The following is a 16134-nucleotide window of genomic DNA, read 5'->3' on the forward strand; positions in this document are numbered from 1 at the left end:
GGTCGGTGTTAGGCTTGGACCGCTGTGGCAGAAGGGGGGGGCGTGTTAATGTTGAAGGGGGGCGGGTGAAATGTCCGGTGGGGCGGTGGGACGGCGCTTGTATATGAGGGGGGGGGGGCTGGGCGCGCGGAGTGTAGATGCCTTATGGGCTGGCAGGGAATGAGTGTGTTAGGGGAGGGGTTGTGGGTGGTGAGTAGGCGTGGATGGAGTTAGTGGACAGGCATGGGGAGTGGTGTGCGAGGAGGGGTGTGTGCTTGTGGAGAACAGTAGGACGGAGGTGCCTTACTTTTGCAGTGTGGCTGACAGTGGATGGGCCTGTCAATCACCCGTGAAACCCCGCCCACCGTTTGCCACACTGCTTGACTGACAGATCTGGCTAAATATATAAGAGATTTTTTAAATTAGTCTTATTGTGGTCACATTCTTTCATGCACCCTGTTTTAACCTATAGTGCATAGCTTATGTTAACCATTTCCCTAGATGATTAGTGACAGGTGTGTTGGTAACTGCTCACTCATAAAAGCACAGACTTCTGTGAGCTTTAGATTAGATAGCATCCCTGGAATCAAGCATTGATGTGATAGCTATGTGTATTGTAGCCATATTGAGCGATAGTGCTAGGACCTGCAGAAAGTGGGGTCCCGTGAAGGGGGCTGCAGGCTTAAATGCATTGATCAATTCATGAACCAAATCTCCACTATTTTTATTATCAGTTAATTTAGTGTGTGCAGAGCCCCTACAATGTCTATATATATATATATATATATATATATATATATATATATATACACGCACTGTCCACATGGTACATAACATACCCAACTGAGATTCCATGGCCATTATTTTCCATTAATAAAGACCTTCTAAGCTTTAAATCTAAGAGAAAAATGGAAATGGTTGTTTCCCCAGAGGCAGGGATATCAAATATAGGATAGTACATACAGACCGTGTTTATAACAGGAATCATATAATTTCTTCGTCTTTCATTATACTGTACAGACAACTATTTTATTTAAAATTTGGGTCAGAACATGAAATTATTACTAGACTCAGAGAGCGCTAATGCCCTTAAATAGGTTCCAACAAGGTAGGCTTTAAATCCCAAACCAAAATGGACACTGACCCTTGTTCTTCACATGTGCAGCACCATCTTATCATTGTGTCTTTAGAACTTTCTAAACACTCCTTATATGTTTAGGAGGCACTAAAGTGTTTTTGTCTCGAATAGGTAAATATATATAGTTCCTACTGTATATGTTAGATTATGTGACATGGAATCACATACACAGGTAAACAGCATACCAGGTAAATAGCACAGGCAAAAATGGTTATAGCATTGCAGCATACAAATGTCATAGCATAGTACAAACTTCTCATTATGTTCCAGTGGCCCCTACTGTAGTCCACACCTCCAGTCTATCACCTGGGCGACTATTCCACCATCAGGAACAATGACCTCCTGCCCTGGAAACACTTATATCAGAAAGGCACAAGTGCTGCTAATCAGCCCAACCCTGATCACATCAGTTAGTAAACCTGGACTGGATCTCATTTTCCTGCTACTGCTGCTGCTCTAAAACCTGGTCTGGATTATCCACAAAAATCTCATGTGGAAATACTGTATGTTGTATCTGCTACAATTATTAAACATTTCTTACAGACCTGTATATAGAAGAAGTTCATCCTATTTGTCACATAGTGGAACTTCATTGTAAAAGCACAATTTGCAGAAGTTAAAATGTTTTTTAGTTTTTGTTTTTTTCAATGTCACTTATATTGAAATTAAGCAGAAAATAACCATAAAGAGACTGTGCAGGTGTTATTATTGTAGCACATAATTCTGTAGGGAATTATGTAGAGACTGAAAGGAATTTTGCTTAATTAGATATGCGGTTTTATGTGTAAAAACAGAGACTGCTCAGCATTCAACATAATAAACATAACTTTTAACTCCTACAATGTATAACTTCATTATTTTTTTTAGAATAAATGATTATTAAATGAGTATTAAGTAATCAATATAACTTTTATCTTTGTTCTTTTCAAAATATAGGGGTTGATTTAGGAATGCTCATAGCGATTCAGCTCCAGCACCTATGGTCAGAGTTTGCGCATCTGCGAAACCCTGCACCGAATGGCTTTCAGCGGGTTATACACTCGCCTGGATGTTTGTTATGGGGAGGGAGGGTCGGGGCTGAAGGGAGAAGAAACTGGGCTGGAGCAGGGGAACGTCCAGTGTTTTATAGGCATCCCCATGGGATGGCAGGGGGGGCGGTGCCTGCTGGGGGTATGCGGATGATGTCACATGACGTCAGCGCCCACCCTCTCTTTGGTGGACTCTGGGGGAAATAAAAGTCAGTTGTCGAAAAGGCTTGCCTGCATCTTAGCCTGCATCGTAAGCATGGCAACTGAAGCATGAGTTTGACTGGAGAGAAGTTCTAAAACCATCTCATCTCCTATTTTACAGGTACATAAATCCCATTTTGAACATCTGATACTTTTCATTTAAAGAACAGTCTGCATTGTGAATTGTTTTGTTACTTGGAGCCTGCAACTTCCCCCTTCCACTAATTAGCCTGTTGAGGAATTTGTGCAAACACCAGCCCCTCCCCCTGTACCAGCTGACCCAAACTTTCCTTTAATATTGGAAATTTTTGGAAGCCTGCTTTAAAGGCTTGCCTGCATCTTAGCCTGCATCGTAAGCATGGCAACTGAAGCATGAGTTTGACTGGAGTTTGGACTGGATTTGGACTTACACCCGCACATGGCATCTTTTTATTTTTCACCAATTACCATCTCTCTCAGCCTCTAAGCTGATGAAAGCTATGTATTTTCCTTGTTTACTGTTTCTTTACAATGATTTGTACCATATACCTCTGTAACCACTGTTTGCAAAGCCTGTATGCTGTACCATCACTAGTTGCACACCCTGCCAGCAACAAGCTGGCAGGGTGTGCAAGCTTTGGAAGAAAAGTGCTACATCCGGTTGAACTCATGCTTCAGTTGCCATGAAAAGTAATATTATTACTGCTGCCTTTGAGCAGCATGATCAAGATGGTGCCGCTGATGGCTGCCTAGGAGCTGTGCAGCTCAGCCAAATATGTTCCATGTGTGATAACTGTACTGTCTCTGCTTAATGTTACCTTCCTGGCTGTTGCAGCGACCAGTGGCGCCTCTGATGGCTGCCTAGGCGCTGTGCAGCTCGGCGGGTATGTGTTCCCCATATGTAATGTCTTAATATAATGTATGTAATGCCTTCACCCCCCTTCATCCCTGCTTGATGCTGCACTGTAAATCCACAAAAAATTCCTAGTGTGCGCAAGCATACATGGCCAATAAAGTTGATTCTGATTCTGATTCTGATCATTGAATGATTTCTCTCCCCTTTGCTTGCATGCGAGGGGATGTCTTCACATACAGATTGGGCAGGTCCCATCTTGGCCGCCAGGCCGCCATGGTGGAGGTTCTGTGGCTCCGATATTCTTCTTGCGCCGGCGTCTGCCAAGGGGCGTGGGTGCACGCCATGCAATACAATCCGACACCACTGGGTGGCTAATGCTCCATCAAGCTAGAGTCTGAGTGGTATACTGCAATGTGCCAATGGAAACCCGCCATTTGCCGTACGGAGCACGCTTACAGTATGAGACGCTCGTGCGCGATGAGACGCTCATAGGAAATGAGACGCTCGTGGAAATAAGTCGCTCGTGAACATTGGAGCGCGCAAAAGGGCTGTGTAGTGTCATGATCCTATACAAGCATTTACCTTCACGTTCACGTAGCCGATGCTGAATATTTTGAACTGTTGGTACTGTGCATAATGTGTATGCAGCTGAAGTCAATCGCCTCCTCCCTTTCCAGGGGTGGAGGGGGTCGACTTTACCTGAAATACAGTACAGTACATTACATCACATTACAGCGCTAATTCATTAAAGGACCGTTTCAGACGCTGCCGGGACTCGGGTTTCGCCACTGATCACGTGCGTCCTGTGCGGAACAAGTGTCGCATTCTGTGCGCCTGCCAGTGAGTAGTGAGTAGTTTATCACTGGCCAATCAGCTCCTACAGTAACTGTGAATTTACTGTACTGTACATGCTTGGCTTGAAAAAATTACAGGTACTATACAGCACAGTAATGTACTGTACTACAGTATACAGTAGCACAGGGGTTTCCAATCTTTTTTGATTCACGGCACCCTAGAGAATCAGAATTTTTTTCACGGCACCCCTTGGTCCAAAAAAATTTAATTTGATTGGGTTTATATGCGATTCTTAGTGGCAGTTATGTGGTAAAGGGCAGGATTTGCTTCTGTTTGTACACATTCTATGATTGGCAGCCAGCAGCACTGGTTTTGCTCATAAATAATTAACCATTAATAATTTGAGTTGGTCCTGGACCACCAAGTCGCGGCACCCCTGCATGTGTCCCGAGGCACCCCAGGGAGCCACGGCACACAGTTTGGGAACCACTGCAGTAGCAGCTGATTGACCACTGATAAAAAACAGACATTGTATCACTTCAACGAGCTTACTGTACATGACTGTAACAGTACTGTGTGTAAAAGTAAAATGATCCCTATACGAATCAGTAACTTACTGTGAATGTAAATAACACCAAAATGTGGCGACCGTTAGAACATATACTGAGACGCATTAGCATTCGTGCCGCTCCAGTATAGTACCAGTATAGTACCCGTGCAGACGCTCAAGCGCCCATGCAAATTTAGTCGCCAAGAAAGCCTTATTGGTAACCGGAATTTTTTATGTGTGTTAAAACTACAATACTGTACTTTCCAAAGGCCAGCACCTTTTAACAAAACCAATGAGACGTACAATACAGTACAGTATAATTTAATGTAATGATTCTGTACGCAATGCAATGTAATTTTATTTATTAGTGTGTACACTATCTATAGAACAGTACAGCTTGGTGGACACAGCACAATAGTAGTAAAGTACTTTACTGTAGTACCCTGCCGTAATAACAACTCAGAAGCAAAAGCGTCTCATTACTGGAACGTCTGTGCAACTGGGTCGCAAGAGCGTCAGTCAGAGACGCTCCTTCGTGTCAAACAAATGCAGCTCTCCTCTCCTCCAAAGAGACGGGATCATGCTCGTGCCGGCGGTGTGAGAGAGGCGCTGACTAGGTTTGCCAGGGACAATAAATTATTTACTATAGTTCCTGCGCTTCATGCACGCGCTGCAGCACAAATTTTAGGCATGCGCTAAGAGGTTTTCAAAAGTGACATCTGGTGGATGATCACTGGTATTGCACTCATCCAGAGACGCCACAGCGAATCGCCAAGCATTTAAAATGTATTGCGATGGCGGGCGCCGTGGCCAGCCATGGCCAGCTGGCGGAACTCTCACCATAGGTAGCCAAGATGGGACCTGCCCCATCTGTACATCCCCTCGCATGTTACCAAGGAGATTTAGGGGCACCGGGACGGGGATATCAGGCCAGGTGGAGGGCAGTATTTTAGGGCTCGTTAAGCAGTGAACAACCGCTGCTTAGCGAGCTTTGCTGAATCAGGCCCATAGTGCATTAGTAGTTTGTATAGATCATTTATTTTACCTTGCATAAACACCAGGGGGGAAATTTACTTTATTTATTTCAGAGTTTTGTTTTTCTTTAGTCCCTTTATATTTCTGTTGGCTACAACTTTTTATTTTGTTTTGTTTGTTGGTTTTTAGCTGTGGCATAGTTTAGCAACTGCTCACCAGTCGCTAAATAATTTGCAATGGTGGCTGTCTGGCACTTTCCCTGTGTCATCAGATAAATAGAATATCCTTAATAGTGGGCCTGGTCTCTGACTTAGGTTGATATGGTACCAGATTGTCCTAGTTGCGCTGGGATTGTGGCAGTTGCCTTCAATGAAACTTAGCAAATATTAATTAAGTAATTAAAAGATGTGACTCACTGGTGTCCAAGGGGGTATTCAATGTGAGGGTCACGGCAGTCGAGCTTGCTCGACCACCGTGACCCAGTCCCGTTCTCAGTCAGCTCAACCAAGAACATGCAGGCGGGATTCAATGTCCCGCCTGCCGGGGAGTGGAAAGGTAGCATGGCCGCAAGTTGCGGCCGGGAAGAGGCGAGCTGCAGCAGGCAGCTCGTCACTTCCCGGCTGTTCTCGGCAGAACAAGCCCGACAGCTTGTGATGTCGGGCTCGTTCTGCCGAGATACCCTGCTCAATGTTGTTGGGAAGACAGCATTGAATAGGCCGCACAGGGAGATGCTCTCCGGCGATTGAATACCCCCCTATGTCATTAGTTAAAGTTTATTTTTGAGAATCTAAACAGATTTTCAGCTTCTGGTGTTTTCAAGTGAATCCACTATAAGTCGTCTAAGAAAAGTACTAATAGTGTCACAATCAATTAGTTAAGAATGCAAATGACAGTATATTTCATACATTTAAAAATAATTATAGTTACCATATTTGATTATGTAAATGTACAGGTCTGAATTAGGTCTTTTTTCAGTGCATACATTCTGCAGCATGACACAGTGCAAGTAAAGATACAGTAATAGGACAAATCGGTATGTTCTCTATGCATGTAAGAATAGAACTGCAAAATGATGAAAATGAAAGGCATCCATGGTGCAAACGGTGCTGCAGTGTGGCGTACTGTTGGGCACGTTCATGTAAATCTGCATGCTATGCCACACTACAAGCTTTAATATATCTGTATGCTCCAGGTAACAAGGCTGTTTACTGTTGACTAATTTACGGTGGAGAGCCATAGAAGTAATGATTCCATAGTAAATGCATTGGATGCTTTTCAAATATGGCGAGAAAACAAACAGGAATTTACTAGGTGAATGTTTGTGAATATTTTGGATTGGTGATGTCCTGCGCTACCTTCTCAGGGCTGCCTTAAATTTATTACTTAGGTCTCCCTCAGACCATGGAATACTGGATAGGCGTTTTGTGTGACAAATATATCAGGCGCCGTGGGATAAAATAAGGGTAATTTATTATACAAATAAAACATACATAAAAAATGGCTGGTGTGGCTCCAAAAAACCCCCAGGGGTCAGAATCCACACCAGCCATTTTTTATGTATGTTTTATTTGTATAATAAATTACCCTTATTTTATCCCACGGCGCCGGATATATTTGTCACACAAACACAAAACGCCTATCCATGATTTTACTAGGATAGTGAGAATGGTTGCAGCAACATTCATTCAAATGGGCGAAAACACCAAATAAAAAATAGCAAAACGTTAGCAGAATTTTGTACCTGGAATAAGTTTGGATGGAGTTGGACATTTTATCCAAAAAATTATCTCTTAAAAGTCCTCCATGATGCCATGGCATACTGTAGACTATTTCAGACACACCTGCTACATTTGTGGTAAATTCATTGAGGTAAATTGACTAGGATGGGAGTTCTATTGAAGATGGGATGTTGCCCATAGCAACCAATCTGATTTTATTTCTTATTTATTCAGCACCTTCTTGAAATCAATAGATAAAAACTGATTGGCTGCAATGGGCAACATCTCATCTTTAATAGAACTCCCATCTTAGTAAATTTACCCCAATGTGTCTACAACATATTCAATCATTTCATACATAACAACCATCAAAAACCAAAAAACATATAATGTATGTGACGTGTTGCCACTCATCTGTAAAAAGTAATATAAAAATAAATGATCGTATATGTCTAAAATTATAAATTTGTAACGCTGAATAGGTAAACACAAAATTACCTGCACTAATAATCCTCATTCTTTGTGATGTTTGGAGAGTGATAGTTTTGACCTAATATAGAATACTCTAGACTCAATCCTCAAGTCGTCCCGACTAAGGACAACAGTCATTAGGTTGACACTGTTGGGTCAACAGGCAACAAGGTCAACAGGGTTCTAGGTCGACATGGATGAAGGTCGACAGTTGTCTAGGTCAACATGGGTCAAGGTCAACATGGTTTTAGGTCGACAAATGCGTTTGATCTAGGGTTTTAGGTCGACAAATGCGTTCGATGGGTTAGGTCGACAGGTCGCAAGGTCAACATGGGTTTTATCACTGGTTTTTGAGCCAACATGTGCCGACAGGTGGTATTTCATGCCCTGCCATCCACTAGGGCATAGGGGGAGAATAAAATAGTGTCCTGAGCACAGCGAGGCACCGTGCCCGAAGCATAGCGAAGAAGCGAGCGATGGGAGGGGTTGCGCTTGACTTCCAACTGTGTCCATGTCGACTGTGTCGACATTCAGTTAAAAACTGTGAAAAAACCCATGTCACGACCTGTCGACCTAACCCATGTCAACCTAACGCATTTGTCAACCTAAACCCATGTTGACCTTGTCCCATATCGACCTAGACACCTGTCGACCATTACCCACGTCGACCTAGAACCCTGTCGACCTTGCTGTCTGTCGACCCAACGGTGTCGACCTAATGACTGTCGGGTCGACAATACGATCCACACCCACTTCAGGTTGACTGGTAATGTTATGTTATGTTACTATAACTCAGTAAAATTACGGTTTAAAGGAATCTCTGACATTGTTGAATAAAAATCTCAGATTCTTACTTATAAAGTCAAATGCTATATTCTAAAATGTTGATGATGCAGCATAATCATTATGAATGAAGTGAAGAGTCTGGGGAAAGTGGGAGTGTTCACCTATGCCATCTTATATTTTGTAGCATAAGGTAAATTTAACAATGGCCTAGACATGCTGCAATCAAGCCTCTTATCTCTCTACCAGAGTTTTTATGTGCTGATATTTTTCTTTCTTTTAGGTTCTGAATTAAGCATTGTGAACATCTGGTGTCTAACATATTCTTCTTTGTGTAACAGATTATAATATTTATCAGTCTCAGTATAGGCAATGTTATATACAGAAGTGTTTGACATTACAGCTGTGTCTTCGAATGACAGTGAGTTGGTGAAAAGCAACACAGAAGAAAGAGTACACTCTGAACACATAATTGACAAGATTGTTTGTTGGAATTTAAATGGAATGATGCACGAGCCTAGCTGCAGAAATTTACAAATATGCTTTCTACAGTTATTACAAGAAATAAATAATCATGGCTTGCAATGCTTTAAGTTGCATCTGTATTCTGTTACTTTTAAAGATTACTGTACAGTAGCTATCTTTCCAATACAAAATCTTTTGTTGGATCTCAAAGTTTAAAGTTCCGTTTCTATATTTAACGTATTGTGTACATCAATATAAATTCTTCAGCGCACAATATAGAAAAAAGTTGTACAATGGTAAAATAGACACTACTTTACAGTATATTCGACTGCTTTCATATAATGTTATAGAGGTAAAAGATTTTATAGAATTGAAACTGAAAACTAGGCAGATACTTGGAAGTGATACAAAGGGGGAAATTACTAATACCCCTTTCACATCGCACTTTTAAAACGGTATATTGCCTTTTTTTTCCATTTTAAAACGTTTAAGGCTGCAATGTGAAAGTGCCAGAGTTGATTTACCGGTTAAAGTTAACCTGTATTTCAACACGGTTAAAAAGCAGAGTCCTACACGTTTTAAAGCCGTTTTTTTGGCAGTTTGAACAGCTCTATTTGAATGGCTTGAAACGTGTCCCTTGGGGGTTAAACGGGTTGAATGTTTGAATGGTATTAAATGATTTTTAAAACGGTTTTCACCTGCAATGTGAAAGGTCTCAAGGCTCAGACCCGTTTTAAAGTCCCATTTAAGAATACGTTGTCATTACCCATTTCTGCAATGTGAAAGCATTATCAGATGGGAGTTATATTTCACAAGGGATGCTGCTATGGGAAACCAATCAGAATCAACTTCTTATTGATTTATCACCTTCTACAACAGTGGTTCCCAACCCTGGTCCTCAAGTACCCCCAACAGTGCACGTTTTCCAGGTCACCTTGGAGGTGCCCTCATTATTTAGACACATTGTAACATTGTACTATTGTAAAGCGCAACGGAATCTGCTGCGCTATATAAGAAACTGCAAATAAATAATAAATAATTGTAACAGATCCACAGGTGGAGCTAATTATTTTGCCTGTGATTCTGTGTGGAGACCTGGAAAATGTGCACTGTTGGGGGTAATTGAGGACCAGTGTTGGGAACCACTGTTCTACAAGATAATAGATGGTGCAACATCCCATGTGAAATAAAACTCACATCTTAGTATATTTCCACCAAAATAAAAAAGAAATAAACCTATATAAATTGCATCTCTCCATGTGCAGTCTGTTTAGATTGCATAAGCCAGGCATGTCCAAAGTATGGCCCTCCAGCTGTTGTGAAACTACAAGTCCCATTATGCCTTGCCACAGATTTGCTTTTAAGGAATGCTAAAACTATGGCAAGGCATTCTGGGATGTGTAGTTTATACAACAGCTGGAGGGCCACACTTTGGACATACCTGGCATAAGCGAAACCGGTAATAGTGGTGGAGCATCAGAGCGTCATCGGGGGTGGGGGAGGAGGCAGCACTTAGAGCTGGTGCTGCTCCAAGCTCTGCCGCCTCCATAATGTGAACGGGAAATGGCTCGCTCGACCAGATTAACTTATTCACAATGCACAGTAACACAGCAACAAACCGGTAAGATCCGTTCTTTTTCCCCTGTTCGTATTGCCGTGCTGCTACCGGTTAGCTCTAACCGATAACCCCTTTCACATTGCACCAATTACCGGGTCGAATCGGCAAGAAATCGGTATGAACCCTGTCATTTTGTGCGATGTGAAAGGGGTATAACCAGGACTGGCACTACCACTAGGCAGCTTTAGGCTGCTGCCTCTGGTGCTGGCCGCTGGAGGTTGCCCCTTTTTCGGTGCAACAATTAAGTTAACAATATTTCTTTGGGGCTGCAAGTCCCATGAGCGACTGCCATTTTTTAAAGGTATTTCAGTGGTTTTCAGGGGCGGGGGAATTGAGGACAGAGGCCCAGCCCTCAGCAGCATTAGCGTAGTGGTGATATGGAGCCGGCAGCAGCATCAGTGACAGAGCTGTCCTTCCCCCGCCAGCAGCAGCATAAGCAGTGGTGGCTGTGCAGTGACCCCACCTCCCCCCCCCCCCCGTGTCAGCAGCGGATAAAGTAAACCCCTCCCCCCACACACACACACACACACACACACACACCAGGTCGCTGGTCAGAAGTAAGATGCTTTTTTTTTTTTGTGGAGCAGCACCTGGAGTGTTGACTACTTGGAATTACTCCTCGGAGAAGTTGAAGTTGTCAGTCACCGTTTTCTCAGCCTGGAGAGGATGTGGTATGGTTATGTATGTGAGAGGTACATTATGCACTGTATGTGTGTGTGTGTGTATACGGAGGCAGTGTGTGTATGTATGTAAGCAGTGTATGTATTGATGTTTGTACTGTATGTGTGTATATATGGAGGCAGTGTATGTATGGATGGATGTACTGTCTGTATGTAGTATGTTTTCCTGTCAGCAGTGCAACCAGCAGGTGTGGATCTCCATGGTGCCCATAGCCCAGGCACAGCCACCTGCAGGGTTTGGCACCCTTATACCCACCTGTCAGCAGACCTCTTATTGGAGGGTTTTTAGAAGTTCCTGGATGTCATCACTGTATAGTCAGTAGGGGTGCCGGACGGGGTTCCGACAGTCAGGATCCCTACAGTCATTTACCCGAAGTCGGGATCCCGACAGTCAAAAACCCGACACACAAGGGCCCGACTGCCACCGGCTATTCTAACTCGTGGTGGTCCACGACCCCCATAGAGGGAGAATAGAATAGGTGGCGAGCTACGCTCGCCACCATGCCCGCATCGTGGCCAGTGCAGCGAGCCCTCAAGGGGCTTTGTTGCGCTCACCATGCTGTCTGGGTCCGGCCAGTCGTGATCCCGATGTCGGGATAATGACTGTCAGGATCCTGACTGTCGGAACCCTATACCACACCTGTCAGTAGCAGGCTGTCATGTGCGAGCTTATTATTCAGCTGCTGTTTCTGCTGATATTTAATCTGTGCCTTTTTTCACTGTTAATGCATTTATTTAAATGTGTTTTGGTACTTTACCTGTGGTGATTGTCTCTCCTCCCTACCTCCCTCTCTATTCCCTCCCTGCAGCCCTGCTTCTCTCTGACAACCCCCTTCCATCCAGTGTCTTATTTCCTCACTAATGCCCAGTGCCTGTCTATCCCCTCCCTAATGCCCTGCACCTCTCTATCACCCTGCGCCTCTTTATCCCCTCCCTAGCGGCCTGAGCCTCTTTATCCCCTTCCTAGTGCCCTGCACCTCTCTATCCCCTCCCTAGCACCCTGTGCTTCTCTATCTCCTCCATAGCGGCCTGTGCCTCTTTATCCCCTCCCTAGAGCCCTGCATCTCTCTATCCCTTCCCTACATCCTCTGCTTTTCTATCCCCTACCAACTGCAGGGCACTTCTCTATTACCTCCATGCAGCCCTGCGTCTCTCCATCCCCTCCCTACCGCCCTGCGCCTCTCTATCCCCCTTCAATACCACCCTGCTTTTATCTATCCCCTCCTTACCACCATGTGTCTTACCTCCCTACCTTTCTGCATCTCTCTATCCTCTAGCTACAGGTCTGTGTCTCATTATCCCCTCCCTACCACCCTACAATTCTCTATCCCATCCCTACCATCCTACAACTCTCTATCCCCTCCCTACCACCCTATGACTCACCTCTCCGCCATCCTGCATCTCTATAGCCTTTCCAGAAGCTATTAACTATACCACATTGGTGAAGGGTTGAGCCTGATTTGCTGTGTATTGGTTTTTTTTTTATTTTATTTGGGGGAATATGTTTTTTATTTTTCTTATGGATATGCGGCCCTTTGAAGACTCATGGGAAACGTACACGACATGGCCTACAGCTTATGCACTTTTTTCCTGACTGACTGGGAAAGTGGGTAATTTAGCAGTGTTTGTGTGTGTGCGGGGGGGGGGGGGGGGCGACAGTCAGCATAAGCATTGCCTAGGGTGCCAAGAAACCTTGCACTGGCCCTGGGTATAAACTCACATATCCTCACAGAAACATTAAATTGCCCTCAATGTCCTTACTGTAAGGCAGTGATAAGGAACCTTTGGCCCTCCAGCTGTTCTTGAACTACACATCCCAGCATGCTTTACAACAGTGTTATCATGGCCAAATAGCAAAACTGTTACAGGGCATGCTGGGATGTTTAGTTCAACAACATCTGGAGGGCCAAAGGTTCCCCATCCCTGCTGTAAGGAATAATAGAACATTCTTACAATAATAACAAAGAAAGATGTATTTGTTAGTGCACAAGACAAAAAAGTCTGCATTGTAAAGGGATATAAGTTTGCGTATCAAGGAAGCAGATGTGTTATTTTTCATAAAAGGTTCTACCAAGTGCAGTTATTAGTTGTGACTTTGCTGTGTAAGCTAAAATACAGGTATACTTTAAGCAGAATTAAATTGTACAAATTATGATGATGATGGGAACTGTTTTAAATGACATTAGTCCCTATGTCATATTGCTTGCTGATGAATTCATATGTTCTCATTTTAATAACTGTTCATAAAAGTTTCTAATACATCTTGGCTTGAATAGCTCCATATACGATAGGTTAGGATCCAATTAGCCACAGTAAATGATCATGGCTAATGGATCCCCCAGAGGCTACCCAATTAGTACTTATAGGAGATTCTGCTTTTCATGTATCAGATCCTTTGAGACCCTATTTTTTCATGTAAACGCCTGGGTCTGGGAACTTCTCCCAGAATCCATGTGTTTTCAACCACCAAAAATGGGCTATAATAGGTAGGCTGATAATAACCATCGGACTAATATTGTGGTTTTAGATTACAGTTGGATTTTGAAAGATGTTAGCATGGGATAACATTGGATTATCCTAACTCACCCCAAAACATGCTCAAATAGAATAAGCTTTATTATATTATACTGTATTTCCTCTGTGTTTTTGTCTAAGTGACGACCATTTGTCTGCTCTCATCTGGCAACTGTAAATGTGTAAAATTAAGAATGATATACAAAACATAAAAACATAACAGTTTCCAACTTGGATATTAATAAAGATGTTGAGCATCATAAGAACTGGCATGAATCCACGCCATTGAGCCAGTTCAAATAAATGAAAAGGAACTAACCAGAATATATCTGAAAAAACAAATGAATTGTTCATACAAAAAAGGTTGTTTATAATGATAAATTAAGATAAATAAATTAAGAGATAAGGACCTGATCTTTTAAAATGATGGAAAACTGCAAAAAAATAGTAAAAAAAATATAGTATATTCTCATACAATGGAAAGAATATTTTATAAGAACTGGAAGTTTATCCAAGATACAAAGGCATATATTACATACAAGTGTTAAAGTGTGTGTGTGTGTGGGGGGGGGGGGGGGGGGGGTTGGAACAGGGTGGAACTGAGTTACACCACCTCTAATGGTGAGATGGAACTACAGATGGAGCGGGTCTCTTCCTTGCAGGGGATGGCGATGGCTTGTCAGCCGGGGTCCCCACCGCCTCCCCGCACCCCCCCTAAACCTGTCCGTCTCCCTGAAGCGGAGACGGACAGGGTTCCCTTCGCCCCGCCGCCCGGACACCTTCACAGGTATACGCGTCCCCTTGCGGGCTTCACAGCTGTGTGCGCTCGCCACACTATCTATTCTCAACTCCACGCCGTCATGGATAGTGGGGGTATGAAAAGGTCGGAGGACGTGTACTGCCGCCCCTCGCGGGCTCGCTGCGCTCGCCACGCTTCGGGTTGACGTTGATCGTGGGGTGGCGTTAACAATTGGGGGGGCCATTTCACACTTCAGGGTGCCTATTTGTCCTCTGTGGGCCATTTAACAATGTTTCCTATGGAAAATCGGGTCAATTGGGACATTGAACAGGAAAATCGGGTCAATTGGGACATTTAACATTGTTCCCTATGGGAAATCGCGGTCATCGCGTCGGTCGCATCGCATGCGATTTTTTAGTGCATGCGATGCCCGGGATGGCCGCGATGGGTGCCCTTCTAGGTAAAGAGTACCAAATTACCTTTTAATGTATACATTAAAAGTTAATTTTTATGCAAAAAATTATTTGGTCCTCAGTGCACCCTAAAGATACTTCTTTTTCTTTGTGGGTGTTTACAAATGGGTATGAGGTTTACAGCAGATAACATACAAATTAAGTAACATCTGGAAAGTATTCACAGCACTACACTTTTACCACATTTTGTTATATTACAGCCTTACTGTTCTACACACACACAATACCCCATAATGTCAACGTGAACAACGTTTTTGGAGATTTTTGCTCATTTATTACAAATACAAAATAAGAAATGACATGTACATATAGTAAGTAATCACAGCCTTTGCTGACATTTGAGCAAAGACGCATACTGTTTCCACTGATCATCCTTGAGATCATACAGCTTGATTTGGAAATGCACACACCTGTATAAGGTCCCACATTTGACAGTGCAGGTCAGAGCACAAACCAATAATGAATTCAAAGGAATTGTCTATAAACCTCTGAAACAGGGTTGTCTCAAATCATAAATCTGGTGAAGGGCATTGAAAAATACCTGCTGCTTTGAAGGTCCCAATGAGCACAGTGTCCTCCATCATCTGTAAATGGAAGATGTTTGGAACCACCAGGACTCTTCCTAGAGCTGGCTGGTTATCTAAACTGAGCAATCAGGGGAGAAGGGCCCTAGTCAGGGAAGTGACCAAGAACCCTATGGTCACTCTGTCAGAGCTACATCATTCCTCGGTAGAGAGAGAAGAACCTTACAAAAGAACAACATTCTCTTCTGCAGCAATCCACCAATCAGGCTTGTATGGTGTAGTGGCCAGTCGGAATCCACTCCTTAGTAAAAAGCACATGGCAGCCCACCTGGAGTTTGCCAAAATGCAACTGAAGGACTCTTACACCATGAGAAACATAATTATCCGGTCTGATGAGACAAAAATTTAACTCTTTGAAATAAATGGCAGGTATCATTGTTGGAATGATCCAGGTCCCGCTTATCACCAGGCTTGTACCATCCCTACAGTGAAGCCTGGTGGTGGCAGCATCATGCTGTGGGTTTTTTTTTCAGTGGCAGGAACTGGGAGACTAGTTAGGATAGAGTGAAATATGAATGCAGCTATTCAAATAGACATCCTGGATGAAAACCTGCTCAAGAGAGCTCTTGACCTCATTGTTATGAGCCA

This window comes from Crinia signifera, chromosome 2, assembly GCF_055691185.1.
Source record: "Crinia signifera chromosome 2, ASM5569118v1, whole genome shotgun sequence".
Classification (NCBI taxonomy): domain Eukaryota; kingdom Metazoa; phylum Chordata; class Amphibia; order Anura; family Myobatrachidae; genus Crinia; species Crinia signifera.